The sequence below is a fragment of the Cebus imitator genome, unplaced genomic scaffold (assembly GCF_001604975.1).
Source record: "Cebus imitator isolate Cc_AM_T3 unplaced genomic scaffold, Cebus_imitator-1.0 Scaffold25, whole genome shotgun sequence".
NCBI lineage: Eukaryota > Metazoa > Chordata > Mammalia > Primates > Cebidae > Cebus > Cebus imitator.
Window position 1 is genome coordinate 5,438,729 of NW_016107340.1, and position 15,463 is coordinate 5,454,191.

General features: G+C 39.0%; 1 protein-coding gene across 6 annotated transcripts in view; it reads right to left on the reverse strand.

Moving 5' to 3' along the window:
* The window catches only part of PLCH1 (phospholipase C eta 1), a 246,046-nt gene that overhangs the window by 189,174 nt on the left and 41,409 nt on the right, over positions 1-15,463 (reverse strand). The gene's annotated exons all lie outside the window — the stretch shown is intronic.

A 15,463-nucleotide genomic window follows, 5' to 3' on the forward strand; every position in this document is an offset into this window, starting at 1 on the left:
GATATCTTTTCTTCTGCTTGATCGATTCGGCTGTTAAAACTTGTGCATAGTTCGTGAAGTTCTTGTGTTGTGTTTTTCAGCTCCATTAATTCACTTATATTCCTCTCTAAATTGTGTATTTTTGTTAACATTTCATCAAACCTTTTTTCAAAGTTAAAATTTGGTGTCCCAAATTTTAACACAGGAAAGCACCATCACAAGAACCAAAAATCAGGTAACAGCTCGGCCACAGTGGGGTAGAACAAAAAGCAGATTCTTCAGGTCTCTGAATCCAGGCCTAGGCTCTTCTCTTGGACAGTATTTCCAGACCTGCTCTAGGCCAGAAAGAAGTCCACTGCCTTGAAGGATGGATCCCAGGCCTGTCAGCAATCACCACAGCTGATGGAAGAGCCCTTGGACTTTAAGTGAACATGGGCAGCGGCCTACGAGAAAACCCCCATGGTTCAGTGGTAGTGGTGGCCACAGGGAAAGGCTCCTCTGCTGTGGAAAGGGGAGGTTAAGAACAGGAAGGACTTTGTATTGTGGCCTGAGTGCCGGCTTAGCCGCTGTAGAATAGAACATCAGGTAAATTACTGAAGTTTTTACTCTAGTCCTTGACACCCAGACAGCATCGCTAGACATGGCTATGGCCCAGGGGAACTTGCCATCCTGAAGGGAAAAGCCTAGGGCAAGGCCCAGTGCTATGCTGGCTTCAGGCCTGACCCAGCAGAGTCCCAGCGGTTGTGGTTACAGAGATGCTTGCATCACCACACTCCCAGCTCCCAGTGGCTCAGCAAAGAGAGAGAGGGGCTCCATATGTTTGGAGAAAGTAAGGGAAGAAGAACAGGAGTCTGCCTGGTAATCTAGAAAATTCTTTTAGATCTGATCTAAGACCACTAAGATGATAACTCTATGAGTCTGAAAAAAACATGGCATTATTGGACTTGGGATCCAAGTCTCTTTTAATACCTGGAAAGTCTTCCCAAGAAGAATAGGCACAAACAAGTTTAGACTGTGAAGACTACAATAAACACCGAACTCTTCCATGCCCAAACACCAAAGAACATCTACTAGCATCAGCACCATCCAGGAAAACATGAACTCACCAAATAAACTAAATAAGCCACCAGGGACCAATTCTGGAGAAACTGAGATATATGACCTTACGAACAGAAAATTCAAAATGGCTGTTTTGAGGAAAGTCAAAGAAATTCAAGATAACACAGAGAAGGAATTCAGAATTTTATCAGATATAGTTTAAAAAGATATTGAAATAATTAAAAAGAACCAAGCAGAAATTCTAGAGTTAAAAATACAACTGACATGATGAAGAATCTTTTAATAGCAGAATTGATCAAGCAGAAGAAAGGATTAGTGAGCTTAAAGACAGGCTACTTGAAAATATATAGTCAGAGGAGAAAAAAAGAAGAAAGAATGAAAAACAATGAAGTCCACCTTCAAGATCTAAAAAAATAGCCTCAAAAAAGCAAATATAAAAGTTGTTGGCCTTAAAGAGGAAGTAGAGAGAGAGAGACAGAGGTAGAATGTTTATTCAAAGAGATTTTATCAGAGAAATTCCCAAACCTAGGAAAAGATATCAACATTCAAGCACAAGAAGGTTATAGAATACAAAGCAGATTTAACCCAAAGAAGACGATCTCAAGGCATTGAATAATCAAACTCCCAAAGGTCAAGGGTGAAGAAAGGATCCTAAAAGCAGCAAGAGAAAAATAAATAAATAACATACAATGGAGCACCAATACATCTGGCAGCAGACTTTTCAATGCGAACCTTACAAGCCAGGAGAGAGTGGCGCAACATATTTAAAGTGTTGACAGAAAAAATTTTTACCTTAGAATTAACTTTGTTGCTAGCTGGTTGCTATCAATATGTACCAGTCACTTACCTTCTCATCTATAAAAGGAGAGTAGTTTTAGTCAGAGGTTTATAATTTAAAAAAGGAGGAAGGAATAACAGCTTATTCTGAAATATAATGAAAGCTAAGGACTTTGTACAAAGGAAGAGGATGCACAAATGTATATGCATATCTACATAGAGCATCTAACACAATGTTTGCAAAAATTTCATAAATGTCCTGAAGCCTGGCTATGGGTTTTGTTCAGAATCCCTTTATCAGGGGGCTCCCCAAGTCCCTGCTATTGTAGATCAGGGTATTACTTATATCCTTGACTATATCTTCATATGTTTTAGACATACAGATTCAAATTTTTAAGCCCATTGTACAAAGAAAATTACCTGCCGATCCATAGCCCCCATGTTTCCTCCTTGGAAATCTGAGTATCGGGACCCTTCTGGGGGTCTTTGTCATTAGCTGTGCTCCTTACACACAAGTTTCCAACCTCTCAATGCTTTGTATGAGGGAAAACAGTTCTCTTCTCCCTCACACCCATCCTTCTTCCACCTGTTCCTTGGAGAAGAGGACAAATTCCTCATGCCAGAGGACTTATACCCAAGCCCAGTGGGTCTCCTAAAGCAATGCTGCTGAAATTTATTCATCTGAGGACCTTGTTAAAATGCAGACTGCAACTCAGAAAGTCTCTGGTAGAGCTGAGAGACTGCGTTTTTAACAAGCTCCCAAGGACCACTCCAGTAGACACCAACTCTTAGCCTTCACCCCTAGCTCCTCAGACCCCTCCCACACTCAGCCTAAGGGCAACTCACACAGTGTCTCCAGAAGTTCTCCAGTATCCTCTAAAGAAAGGGTGCTGAAGCTCTTTTAAAACACAAACCCACCCCTTCAGCTGTTTTAAAACAAGTTTATGTAATGCATTGCTGTGGCACAAGAGTGGGAACCCTAGATTTGAGAGTCTGACAAACGTGGGTTTGAACTCCACAATCTAACAATGTGATTTATATTAGATTTAATAATCTAACAAACTGTGATTTCTGTTCCATCTGTAAAACAGTCTTGTTAAGAGACTTAAAAGAGGTAATGCTACTCCAATGACAACCTTGATTCAGCACCAACCCTAACATTTCTTAATGATCCCTCAAGAATATTCTAATATAGAATCCACTGTTCCTGCAGATAAGGTCTAAACTCAGTTACAGTAACATCACTCTCAAGTTCCTCTTTGTGTCCCCCTTAAGATCCTATATGCAAAGCAGGAGATGTCATGCAAAACAAGGGCAATCTGAGAAGGCAAAGTTTCTTCTTCACAATTCTGATACTTCTAGGAATAACACAGAGAACCTGAGCACCAGTTTTCTCACATGTAGTGTAATGGAGGTAGAGCAGATACCTACAGGGACTGACACAGCTTGCCTTCCACAATAAAATGCACGTGGGTCTCTAAGTCTCTGGATACCACTTAGTTTTCCAAAGTAGACAAATAAACACAATTCTAGTTAATACTCAAGGTTGCATGTGATATGATCCCAATGATGGCACTGTTCTGTCAATTCCTGCATTTCATATTTCTTTCTGTACCAATTCTTCAAATTATCCTACTGTGAACTGTGTAGTTCTCATTACAGATTAATCAAACCAAAACACTATTAATAGGTTCTTTGTTGTCTGTTGTTAAGGGCCTTCTCAAAGTATTTCAGCTTATCACCAGAAGACTGTGTACAACATTGTGAGGTCAATTAGTGCTCAGAGGTATATCTTTCTATCATGTAACAGATATATTGGTCATAAAGTTAAGACAAATCACATTTTAAGGACACTAAGAAAGCATATTAAAGGGAATATGAAATAAATGTTATTATACAAAAGATAAAAACAACCATATAAAGGTCAGCGTATCACTTCCTCCTGCCTCTCTGTAAATAGTCTATAAAGTGAAGATTTTCATGCACCACTTTTGCCTGAACTAGTGTACAATTATATGCTGTATTAAATCAGTAAACTCATACCTGATTTTGGGTACTGATCAAATTAATACCTTAGTCAATCAACAACTTGAATGCAGTGATTTTTACCCCTCCCATGTCATCGAAATCACCTGCTTGGGTCAAGTCCAACCATCACTATTTTGGTTTTGTTTTGTTTTAACTTGGTAGCTGGCCACATACCACAGCAACATCTTGTTCTGTACTGTTGCCTGCTTCTTGGGAATACCTTGCTTTTCCTACTCTTTCCCATAGCTGCCTGTGGTTATCAGAGCAAGAATTCCTGAGCCTCATTCTCCTCATTAACAAAATGAGGATAATAGTAGTACCTCCAATCATCAACACTTTTTTAAAAAAGCACCCTAGCAGGTTCAAATGTATAACCAGATTTGATAATCGCTACTTAGTCCCTGGTTGTTAAATTACTTTAAGAAAGTGCAGACTTAAAACACATTATTGAGATTATAGACAATTTTTCCCATCTCTTTTTTATGCTTTCCAAATTTTCTACTGTAAACCTGTGTTGCTATCATCAGAAAAAATAAAGGGAAAAAATATTTTTAAAGAAAAACTGCAGTGACCGGATATGGTGGCTCACACCTGTAATCCCAGCACTTTGGGAGACCGAGGCGGGTGGATCACCTGAGGTCAGGAGTTCGAAACCAGCCTGGCCAAAATGGTGAAACCCCATCTCTACTAAAAATACAAAAATTAGCCAGGTGTGGTGGTATGCACCTGTAATCCCAGCTACTCCGGAGGCTGAGGCAGGAGAATCACTTGAACCCAGAAGTGGAGGGTGTGGTAAGCTGAGATGGCGCCATTGCACTCCAGCCTGAACAACAAGAGTAAAACTCCATCTCAAAAAAGGAAAGAAAGAAAAAGAGAGAGAGAGAGAGGGAGGGAGGGAGGGAGGGAGGGAGGGAAGAAGGGAGGAAGGAAGGGAGGGAAGAAAGAAGGAAAGAGAGAAAGAAAGAAAAAAGAGAGAGAAAGAGAAAGGGAAGGAAGGAAGGGAGGGAGGGAAGAAAGAAGGAAGGGAAGAAAGAAGGAAAGGAAGAAGAAAGGAAGGGAAGAAAGAAGGAAAGAAAAAAAGAAAGAAAGAAAGCGAGCAGCTATAAATTCCCAAGCATAAATGACACTTCCATATTTGCCTGCTTAATTTATGTTCAAATACGGTATTTCTACCCATGTCCTTCTTATGTAATGCTCCCCTTTCCTACCTTTCAACTATCATCATAGAAAATAATCATTATCAAATTCATGAATTTGATAGTTGAGAAAATATCTATTGGTCACCCTAAGTCTGGGGTTATCAACCCACCAAAATCTAATTGGCTGACCACTAGAATCACACAAGGAGTTCTAACAAATTTCCCCATACCCTGGCCATGATCCAGACCAAAAAATCAGAGACTCTGGGCTGGGACCCAGGAAATAGTTTGTTTTTATTTTTGTTTTTGTTTTATCCCCAGATGATTTCAATGCACAGCCAAAGCTGGGAACCATTGGCTTAAAGCATTAATTACTTACAAGTCTCCACATCTAGAGATGATAAGCTTCTACTTAGCTTATAAACACAATACCGTGAAATTCTCAACACTGGCACAATTTCAAAGAACAGTAATTTGTAGAAATGCATTGATGTTCAATTTCAAGTTGGCAGGGAGTAAAACTAGGACACTAAATAATAAATGTGTTCCCTGTTCTTCCTTTTAATTGAGCATAAGCTACCATCCTTTACATTTCAATAGGAGAAATTCTAAAAACACGTATATGTCCGTCACATATGCTAACAAACAGACAAAAACATTTTCACAGATTCTATATTTATCGTATCCAGGGAGGCGTTTATTTCTCAGAGTGATCTTGCTACCTATAAGTCAGGAATGTACTCTCATAGCGCCTGAGATTCTTAGAGGAAAGGCCTAGATGCTGACCATTTTTCTTGTTTGTGACGCTGAAATAAAAATGCTTCTTCTTAACTTTTAAAGAAGTCCTATATATACTGTTTGATTCTTCTCCTCATGTACCCCCCAGGCTTCTTTTCCTCCTCTCTTACTGAGAAAACTAGAGTTTTGTTTGTTTGTTTGTTTGTTTGTGTTGATGCGGATCTATTTCGTGCTCTCTGCAGTAAGAATTGCCCCACAGACAATGCTTCTGGATTGGAGATTTCAGCCACAAACAGCAGAGAATTTTAATAGTATGCAAATAACTGCAATTAAACAGCTTTACTAATAGAGCTATTTTACAGAGAGAAACCTTCAGTTTCAGAGTCAGATAAAATACATGTATGTATAACCAACATGTAAAGTCTACAATGAACTCAAAAAGCCTTTTGAAATTCTTTTAAGAAATTCTTTTCTATAAATGGGTTTGTCCTTGTCTATTTCAAGGCATTATGCATTTGTAACATATAATCTTCTCTAAGGCACATTTGGATTCTCAGTGGTCTTTTTTTCCTTCTTCATCTCAGCAAGGATGGTTTATGAGTATTTTTTTTTTTCTAGGTTTCCTATGGCAAAACTCTCAATAAAGGCAAGGAGAGAGTTTACAGCCAGAGAACTGATGCATTTCACAACACAAAGATTTAAAACCAAATTTAACAGAGAGTGCAAATATAGTAAAACAGCTCTTATCTTCCCTACTAAATAAAATACAGAAACTCATTCAGCAATATTTTATTAAGCACCTACTATATGCAATGCATTGTACCGTGTGCTGCAGATTGCAGAAGTCAGAACTCAGAACAGTCTTTGTTTTCCTGGATATTGGGTTGGAGAAAGAGAAACGAAACTAGTAATCACACAATTAATTGTTTTATTACAGTAATAATATCAAAATGAAGCAGCAATGCACAGTGACAGGAGATCATAAAACAGAGCCTGACCTGGTCTGAGAAGTCAGAAAAGGCTTCTCTACTGAGGGGACTTTTACTCCCAGATTGAAAAAATGAGTTCAAAGTTGGCTAACAGAAGCAGCAGTGAGTTTTGTGGGCAAGGAATGCAAAGGTCAGTGTTGCTGGGATGCAAAGAGAAGGAGAAGGGTGAGATAAGGTTGGCAATGCAGATGCGTACCAGGGCAGGAAGGATTCTGATCCACCCATGTGGAGTCTGAGGACCTGGAGAGCAACTGTGGAGCCATCAGGTAAGCAGATGGACATCTGAGAAAGTAGCATAGAGCGAAGGTCAAAGCCAAGAATACGCCAATAATACACTTTTGGAGTTAGCATATACATGGGAACTGAAGCTGTGGGAGTAGGTGAAGCCACTCCATACTAGGCCAGAGGCTTTAAATTAAAAATTTGAATATTCCTTTGAAAACAATTTGCACTTCTAATAACCCCAAACATATTTCTTAAGGAATGAGCCCTAAGAAAATATAAAACATATGACAGATCTCTATGGGATGACTTCATCTACATAGTAAGAAGGGATAAACTGCAGTTTTTCAATTTTCCTTTGATAGATGGGAGATTGGAGAGTTCCATGATTACAAATACAATCACTAATTATTACTGGATCCAGGAAAAAAAAAAAACAACTAGATCTTTTGTATGACTAAAGTAAACAATTATGTTGCCCTAGAAGAACACTGATTCAACTCACGGAAAGACTTTTCATCCTCCAGTCAATTTCTGTGCATACATTAGAAACAGAGTGGGAAAGACAATTGGGCAAATGAGAGAGCAGAGGAAAACTAATTGTAATTATGGAAATGCAGCTTAAAGAACAAAGGCTTAAATTTGTAACACAAGTCTAAGGGGAAATGAGTCTCATAAGCAACCACTTAAAACATGAGAAGTCTGCAAATCCGAAGGAAAAAATGATGGTTTATTATACACATTATTTCTTCATTCTAATTGAGTAATTAGAAAATTACCAATTTCAATTGCCAATTAGAAAATTGGTATTCCCAAGCATAAAAGAATAAAACAATCAAGGGCCTTTCTGCCTGGCTGGACTCTCAATGGCCACAGGTTTAAGAGAAAGCGTTTGAGAGTCTAATGGAAAAGGCCATCCAAGGCTTTTACTTGGCAGCAATAGGCTTGTTTCAGAAAATTGAAAGCTAAAGCTTCAAAGAATGAACACTGTTACTTCTCATCCACCTGGGCTTCCCATACATCCAGATCTCCAATTTACCATTTAAAGAGCACCTTTTTGGCCAGGCGCGGTGGCTCACGCCTGTAATCCCAGCTCTTTGGGAGGCCGAAGCAGGCAGATCACCTGAGGTCAGGAATTCAAGACTAGCCTGGCTAACATGGTGAAACACCATCTCTACTAAAAATACAAAATTAGCCGGGCATGGTGGCACATGCCGGTAATCCCAGCTACTCGGGAGGCTGAGGCAGGAGAATCACTTGAACTGGGGAGGTGGAGGTTGCAATGAGCCGAGATCACACCTTTGCACTCCATCCAGCCTGGGCAACAAGAGCAAAACTCCATCTCAAAGAAGAAAAAAAAAGGAGCACCTTTCCATCCCTTCCATCATTGCAGAATATAAATGACCTTGCATAGTAAGCATAATAACAAGATCACAGTGGGTTCAGTTACCCAGAAAAATCCATTCATTGAATTAGATTCCTGATGAGGAATAGAGGCTGATACACCTCAACATGGATTTTTATACATATAGATCATGCTTGGTTCTGATTAATCAAGCTACATAATGTTGCAAAAAGCAAACAGAATAAAGAACACTAGTAGCTTTAGGGAAGTTAAGTCGCCCTAATCTAAAATGTTAGTGAACAAGGACTTGCCTAGAGTGGCCCTAGGAGTCCAAGGAGAGCTGTCATTTGTTGGGGGGGATAGGATTCCATCCATCAAAATCACATTACCTGAGCCCCTGTTATGTGTATTACATAGTCAATGCCCAGGGTAGCAGAGATGGCACCATGAGGAGTGAAACTGGAGAAAACACCCTTCACCCTCAGAAACAAGCAGGGAAAGAGCTACAAAAGAATAACTTAGAGACTGCTTAAGTTGGTAGCTTATGGGAGCAGCCCCCACAGTGTGAGAAGAGACTGTTGTCAGTAGGTCTGGGAAGAGCAAGGAACAACTTCCACCCCATCCCATCTTTCAAGCCCTTGCAGTCTACAGAGCTCCACATGAAGAAATATGGAGAGAAGAGAAAGGGCAGGAGCCAAACAGTTGCCCCCATGTCCTCAGGGCACAGGAAGCTGTGCCCTAGTCAGAGGAAATTGACGGCAGAGAAGGCATGAGGCTGAAGAGAGATGGCAGATCCTCTGTGAAGGATCCTTGGTGACAGATGGAGCCAGGTTAAAACTGAGAATCTACAGAAGATGGAAGCAGAGGGAATCGGATCACCTCACTGCTGCTGACATGCACCAGGGACATATGGATTAAAAGGCCTTTGCTCTCTCTTCCTTGTACCAAAATCTGTGGAACAGGGCCTTGAATTCTCCTTCAAGGGGAAGGAGTATAGCATAGACAGAGGAACCCTCCCCCTCAACCACCAACAGACAGGTCAGCAGGTGAGGGGGCTTAATCACTCTGAGATTCAATTTTTAAAATGGGCCGGATACTTAACAGCCAAAATTATCCAGAAAGTAATAGAACTACCCAAGACGCTACAATGGAATGGAGGGGGTTTTTTTTTGTTATTTTTTGGTTTTTGGTGGTTGTTGTTGTTGTTGTTGTTTTTTCTCTCATTTTGTCACCAGGCTGGAGTACAGTTGTGCAATCTTGGCTCACTGCAACCTCCGGTTCCCAGGTTCAAGCGGTTCTCCTGCCTCACCCTCCTGAGTAACTGGGACAACAGGTGCACACCACCACGCCCAGCTAATTTTTTTTTTGTATTTTTAGTAGAGGTGAGGTTTTACCATGTTGGCCAGGATGGTCTCAATCTCTTCACCTCGTGATCTGCCTGCCTTGGTCTCCCAAGGTGGTGGGATTACAGGCATGAGCCACTGCACCCAGCCTTGGACAGAGTATTTCTTGAAGCATTCACTGAAGCATATATGCTACACTAAGTTGAGAATGTTCAATAAACCAGTTACAAATGGAACACTTATCATAGAGAAAGACCCAAAAAAGGAATGAACTTCAGATTTTAAAACATAAATAGCATTCATTGAGAATTTTTTATATCTCCAAGACATCAAAGAAGAGCATATGTTCCCAAAAGGTCATAGAACAAGTATGTTTCATACCAGCTCGCATTAAAGGTTTTTTCCTTTGCGTTCTAAACTAGATATAAATATCCTCTTTTGTAAGGCCTGAATGGATGGCTATGATTTCCATGAGAAAGGGGAAGAAGAAAAGGAGATAAATCAATGTGGTCAGTTAACGCACAGCAAATTCTCCAATTCACCTCTGTTTAAAAGTAGGGAAGGTAGACAATCTAGCATTTCTTAAAATTTTTGCACTTAGAAACTTAGAAGTCATCTTCCCTCTACGCCAGTAGGAGCCCCTACAAAGTGCCACACCTGGGTCAGACTACGTCTCCCTCTGTCTAAATCTTCATCACCTGCAAGACACACCTGAACATCATAGGCCTGAAAGGATACCTGCCCTGATGCTTTCCGCTTTAGTGGCCATCACTGGGAGATGGAGAGCCCTGTGGGTGGGACCAAAAAAAGAAATCTACTGGGCAATGCTGCTTCCAGAATTAGTTCTGTTCTAATTTATAAAACTTAAATGACTCAAATATATTTTCTCTCTTAAGGCCTATCTCCTTTTTTTTTATCTCCTCCTCTCAATTTGTCTTTGAAATTTTTCCCTGGTCCTCTCCAATAATCTAATGATAATACTTTTAATTTTTTTCTTTTTCCTTTCTTTCTTTTTTTTTTTAGACAGAGTTTCACTCTTGCTGCCCAGGCTGGAGTTCAATGGAGCGATCTCAGGTCACTGCAAACTCCCAGGTTCAAGCGACTCTCCTGCCTCAGCCTCCCGAGTAGATGGGATTACAAGTGCCCACCACCACACCCAGCTAATTTTTTGTATTTTTAGTAGAGACGGGGTTTCACCATGTTGGCCAGGCTGGTCTCAAACTCCTGACCTCAGATGATCCACCTGCCTCAGCCTCACAAAATGCTGGGAGTACAGGCGTAAGCCACTGTGCCTGGCTGATACTTTTAATTTAATCATGGTCACAAAATCTTGATTGTCATTGCATTAATAGGAATTCTATGTGCACAAGTATTTTCTAGACCTAGAAAAGGATACTTATAAAGTTATGGCTGGAAGGGCTAGGTTTTGATTCAGTAAAGAAATGCCACTCTAACATAAAATCTAGTGATGCCCCACAAAACTAAAGCAGGCAGGCTGCCAAAGTCTAATAAACTGGGCAAAATCAATTGGAACCCTAATTCATTTCTGCATAATTTCATTCACCTTGCATCAGGATCTGGCATTCTTCTCTTTTCTTCCAGTGCAGATGGAATTCCAGTGAGGGAGAAATTTCACTCTTTTTTTTTTTTAATAGAATCATATTTGTCCTGAAAGCTTATTGTCTCAGTCATAGATATTAGTTTCTCCATGGTCAGGAGAAACCTGTAACCATTCACACACACACACACACACACACTCTCTCTCTCTCTCTCTCTCTCTACCTCTCCTGCTAAAGGTAAATGTAGCTTTTTGCCAGTGCAACACTAACTACAAAGTTTACAGTCCAAAAAGAAATCTTATCCTCTCCTCGATGCCATCTTGCCAGTCTTTCATTCTCAGACCGCTAGCCTAAAGAACACTTCCATCTATCATACTCCTACCTTGATGTTTGACTACACAGAGACCTCAAACCTTGCTGCTGCAAGGGAACTTTGCAATCTGGCACAACCCTCACTGGAAAGACAGGGAAACTGAGGGTCCCAGAAGTGACATGAGGCTACACAAGTTAGTAGTTAAACTTGGATTAGAACTAGTCTTCAGGATCCCATTTCAGTCTACTTTCCATTACAAACTAGCGATCAAGTTTCTACCTTCACATCACCAATTAGGTCTGTGGCCAGGAAGGGAAGGCTGGATAAAAAGTCATCATTTAATTAATTAAGTCAATTAGTCTTATTAAAATGTAGTTGTGAGGCAAAGTAAAAGTATTAATATATAAGGCAACTTCTTGAAAAGGCATACTGCATAAATATGTAATAAGAGAACTATCCTTAATTTTATCCCTAGATAGTAAGAGATACTCCTAATTTAGTCCAAAATGTTTTCTAGTCTAGATTTGTGATGGTCATTCAGAATTATTCATTTAGCAACATGATACCAACAAAAATTAATTTTCCTATAAGAACTTGAGATGATACCATAATAACTTACAAGAAAGCAATTAATACTTTTTCCAATAGTACAATTATAACTAGCAGTATGTGAAAACAAACATTAAATCACTTGTTAAGGAGCTCAAATGTTTGGAAAGGCTTATGTGCATAAGAAATTGCATGTGCATATTAATTGCAAATCCACTGATTATTGGTTAAGAATCAAGACTGCATCCCAGGTCAGAAAAAAAAATACTGCAATTCACTGAAATGAAGAGAAACAGCTGAAGGTATAGGCAATTTTCAAATCAGGATAAATCATGAAGGTGTAAACCATGAAGGCAAGGTTCATACCACACCAAACACTCTTTGCTCAAGAATTTTTTCTATTGCAAACGTATCAGAAGAACAAACACCAAGTAGGGAAAATCCTGGCGATTAGCTTCTCTGATAGGTGCAAATTCCTTTGGGTTTTTCCTAAAAATCCAGGCAAAAGACAGATAAGAGAGAAATACAAAAATTCATCATTCCTAACAAGGTTTCTGTCATCATTGGACAGAGAAGTCAATTCAATCAGTTTATTTTGGTTAAGCACTATTTCCCAACATTTCTAAATGCTTCATTTCTGTCTCAGAAATGGGAAGATGAAATAGTAGGTAGATAAAAGACCAGATATAAGCAGACTCTTAACAGTAGATTTAATAGTCTCTTTCTCTTTGGATTGTAGGATTGTGGGTAATATTTTGAATGGTTTACAATGAGAATATACCACCTCTATAATAATAAAATGAGGCTATGAATATGCTTTATGAACTGTGAAACTACACAAATGTTACAGTTTTATTTTTACTGCTATTGACCATTTTAGAGTTCTCATTTAATGTAGCTCTTTTATCCTGGCAACACAGCTGAAGTCTGTTTGTAAAAAGAGAATCTGGCTAGCATAATTTGCACATCCAAGTCTACTTATTCCAAAAGTCTATTAACCTGCATGGGAAATGGTTCTTTATTGTTTATGGAAGTTTTGTTTATTTTTGTTTTGGTTGATTTGGTTGCATAAGGAGAGTTATCAACAAAAACAAGAAGCCAAAGTGAATAAGCAAAGCCTGGTCAGTAAATGTTCAAGAAGCCTAAGAGAAATCTGACATTTCCTACTGACCACGTCCTGTCCTCTTTCTTTTCTCAGAAATATTCTTAAATCCTCTACAAAGACATTATCACTAGAGCTCCCTTGGTTTAAAATATCCCAAGACTTCTCACAAGTCTTCCTTAAGTTAAATAAGTTCCTATGTTAACAGATTCATTTTCAGCAGAGGCAGAAGAGCAAAAGGCATCCTTCTTTATTGAATTACAACATATCCCGAGGCAAGGAAATCCAAAATGATATTTTACACTATTGGAAATACATAAAGCTATTGCTGTATTATAAATGAATAGAATCATAGTTCTAATCAGCTTTGATCCTTTTAATCTTGGGAGGATTTAATATCTCTAAATCCTTTCAAAAGAGTAATTCTTGAATGCAGGAAGTTACCAATTCATATTTTAAGTATTATACTGCCCCCTTGTGTATCTTGTGTTTGGTGAAAAGGGAGCTCACACAATACAGTAATTGTAATTATCAGAAATAATTCAGTGGAATCTGAGTTTAGAACTAGAAACAACTTCAAAAATCATCGAAACCAGCATGCTCATTTCACAGAAAAGAGAAGTGAGTTCCTGAAAGATCATATAACTTGTACAGGACCATACACTGCTAGTCAATAACAGAGAAAATACTGTTGTATAGAACTTAAGCCTCGGAATGTTAATTTTTTTTATTAAAATGGAGAGGCCAGCCTGGAAGAAGAAAGAATAGTGAGGTTTGGAATTAGGCAGATCAGGATTTGAATCCTAGGTCACCATTTCACAATCTCCACAAGCTTTAGTTCCCCCATTCATAAAATGGGTTGAATAATAGCTATGGCAAAGTCTTTGAAAGGACTCAGTATGACAATGTTAATGTTCATCAAGCCCTTAGTATAAGTATCTGCAATATAGTAATAGACTAATTGGTAATATGACTATAAAAATACATAGAAAAAATTTTAAATGATTATAGCCTTTGAGATATCTGGATAAAGAAATTTTAAAATAATGAAAATAATAATGAGTTTGAGGCACTTAAATCTAAACTCCTTAAAAACTGGCATAAAATAAAGTTTGAAAAAATAAAGCTAGTTCTTCTAACTCCCGTGATTCTTCTGTTACCATACTTACTTACAAATAAATTTGCAACAGAAAAATACCATAAATCAAACACTGCCTGAGAGATAAAGCAATGAACAGGACCCTTGGATGAGGCTCAGAGAAAAGCAATGTAGAACCTCAGACCCACAGTGTCAAGTTGCCATTCCCATGCCTCTTCTGCTAAGGGCACCTCACCACTGGAATGACAGGAGAACCAACCTGGAAACGTGGAGGCAGAAATTTTCATGCTAATCTTGCTAATGCATAATTAGTTACATCAACTGGGGCAGTTATTTCATCTCTATTTCTCTTTCTTCATCTATAAAATGAAGTCACTCTCTACATTGTAAGGCCTTTTAGTGAGGTGGTATAAATGAATGTTGAAAAAACACTGTAAATACTAAAGCATTTAATTAAGTAAGGTTAAATTTATCTTAAACTTAGTTTAAAGCAATAATAAACATTAAGTCTGTCACCAAATTGGGAAGACTTCAGAACAACCAATCTTAGAAAGGAGAAAGCACTTAGATTATAGGATTCTGTTAAAGAGCATTCCACTCTCCATGAAATCTCCCTCTTCTCTCTGCAATTTCACAGGCCTCTGATGGAGATTATTCCAAAAATTCTGGCACCACATAAATCTTTGGCTTTTAAATCAGTTTCACTCTAGGGTATCTTGACAGCAGGATTGACAGAGCTTATCCCTGGCTGTATATCACAAAACAAACACCAGCAGGGTAAAGGCAATTTGTCTTAGTTTGTCATGAAAATGACTAATATTGATTATTCTCTGATTCAAAGCTGCAGTAACCCACCCTGATACTAATGGTTTAGTGCTGCAAACTGTTCAGTTCTGTTTTTATATGGGACCTAATATATAGATTAGTCTTAAGGCCCTAAAGTGTGTGTAGGCCGGGCATACCTGTAAACCCAACACTTTGGGAGGCCGAGGGAGGTAGCTCACAAGGTCAGGAGATCAAGACCAGCCTGGCCAACATGGTGAAACCCTGTTTCTACTAAAACTATACAAAAATTAGCCAATTTGGTGGTGCATGCCTGTAATCCCAGCTACTCCAAAGGCTGAGGCAGGAAATCGCTTGAACCCAGGAGGCAGAGGTTGCAGTGAGCCAAGATCATGCCATTGCACTCCAGCCTGGGCAATAGAGACTCCAACTTAAAAAA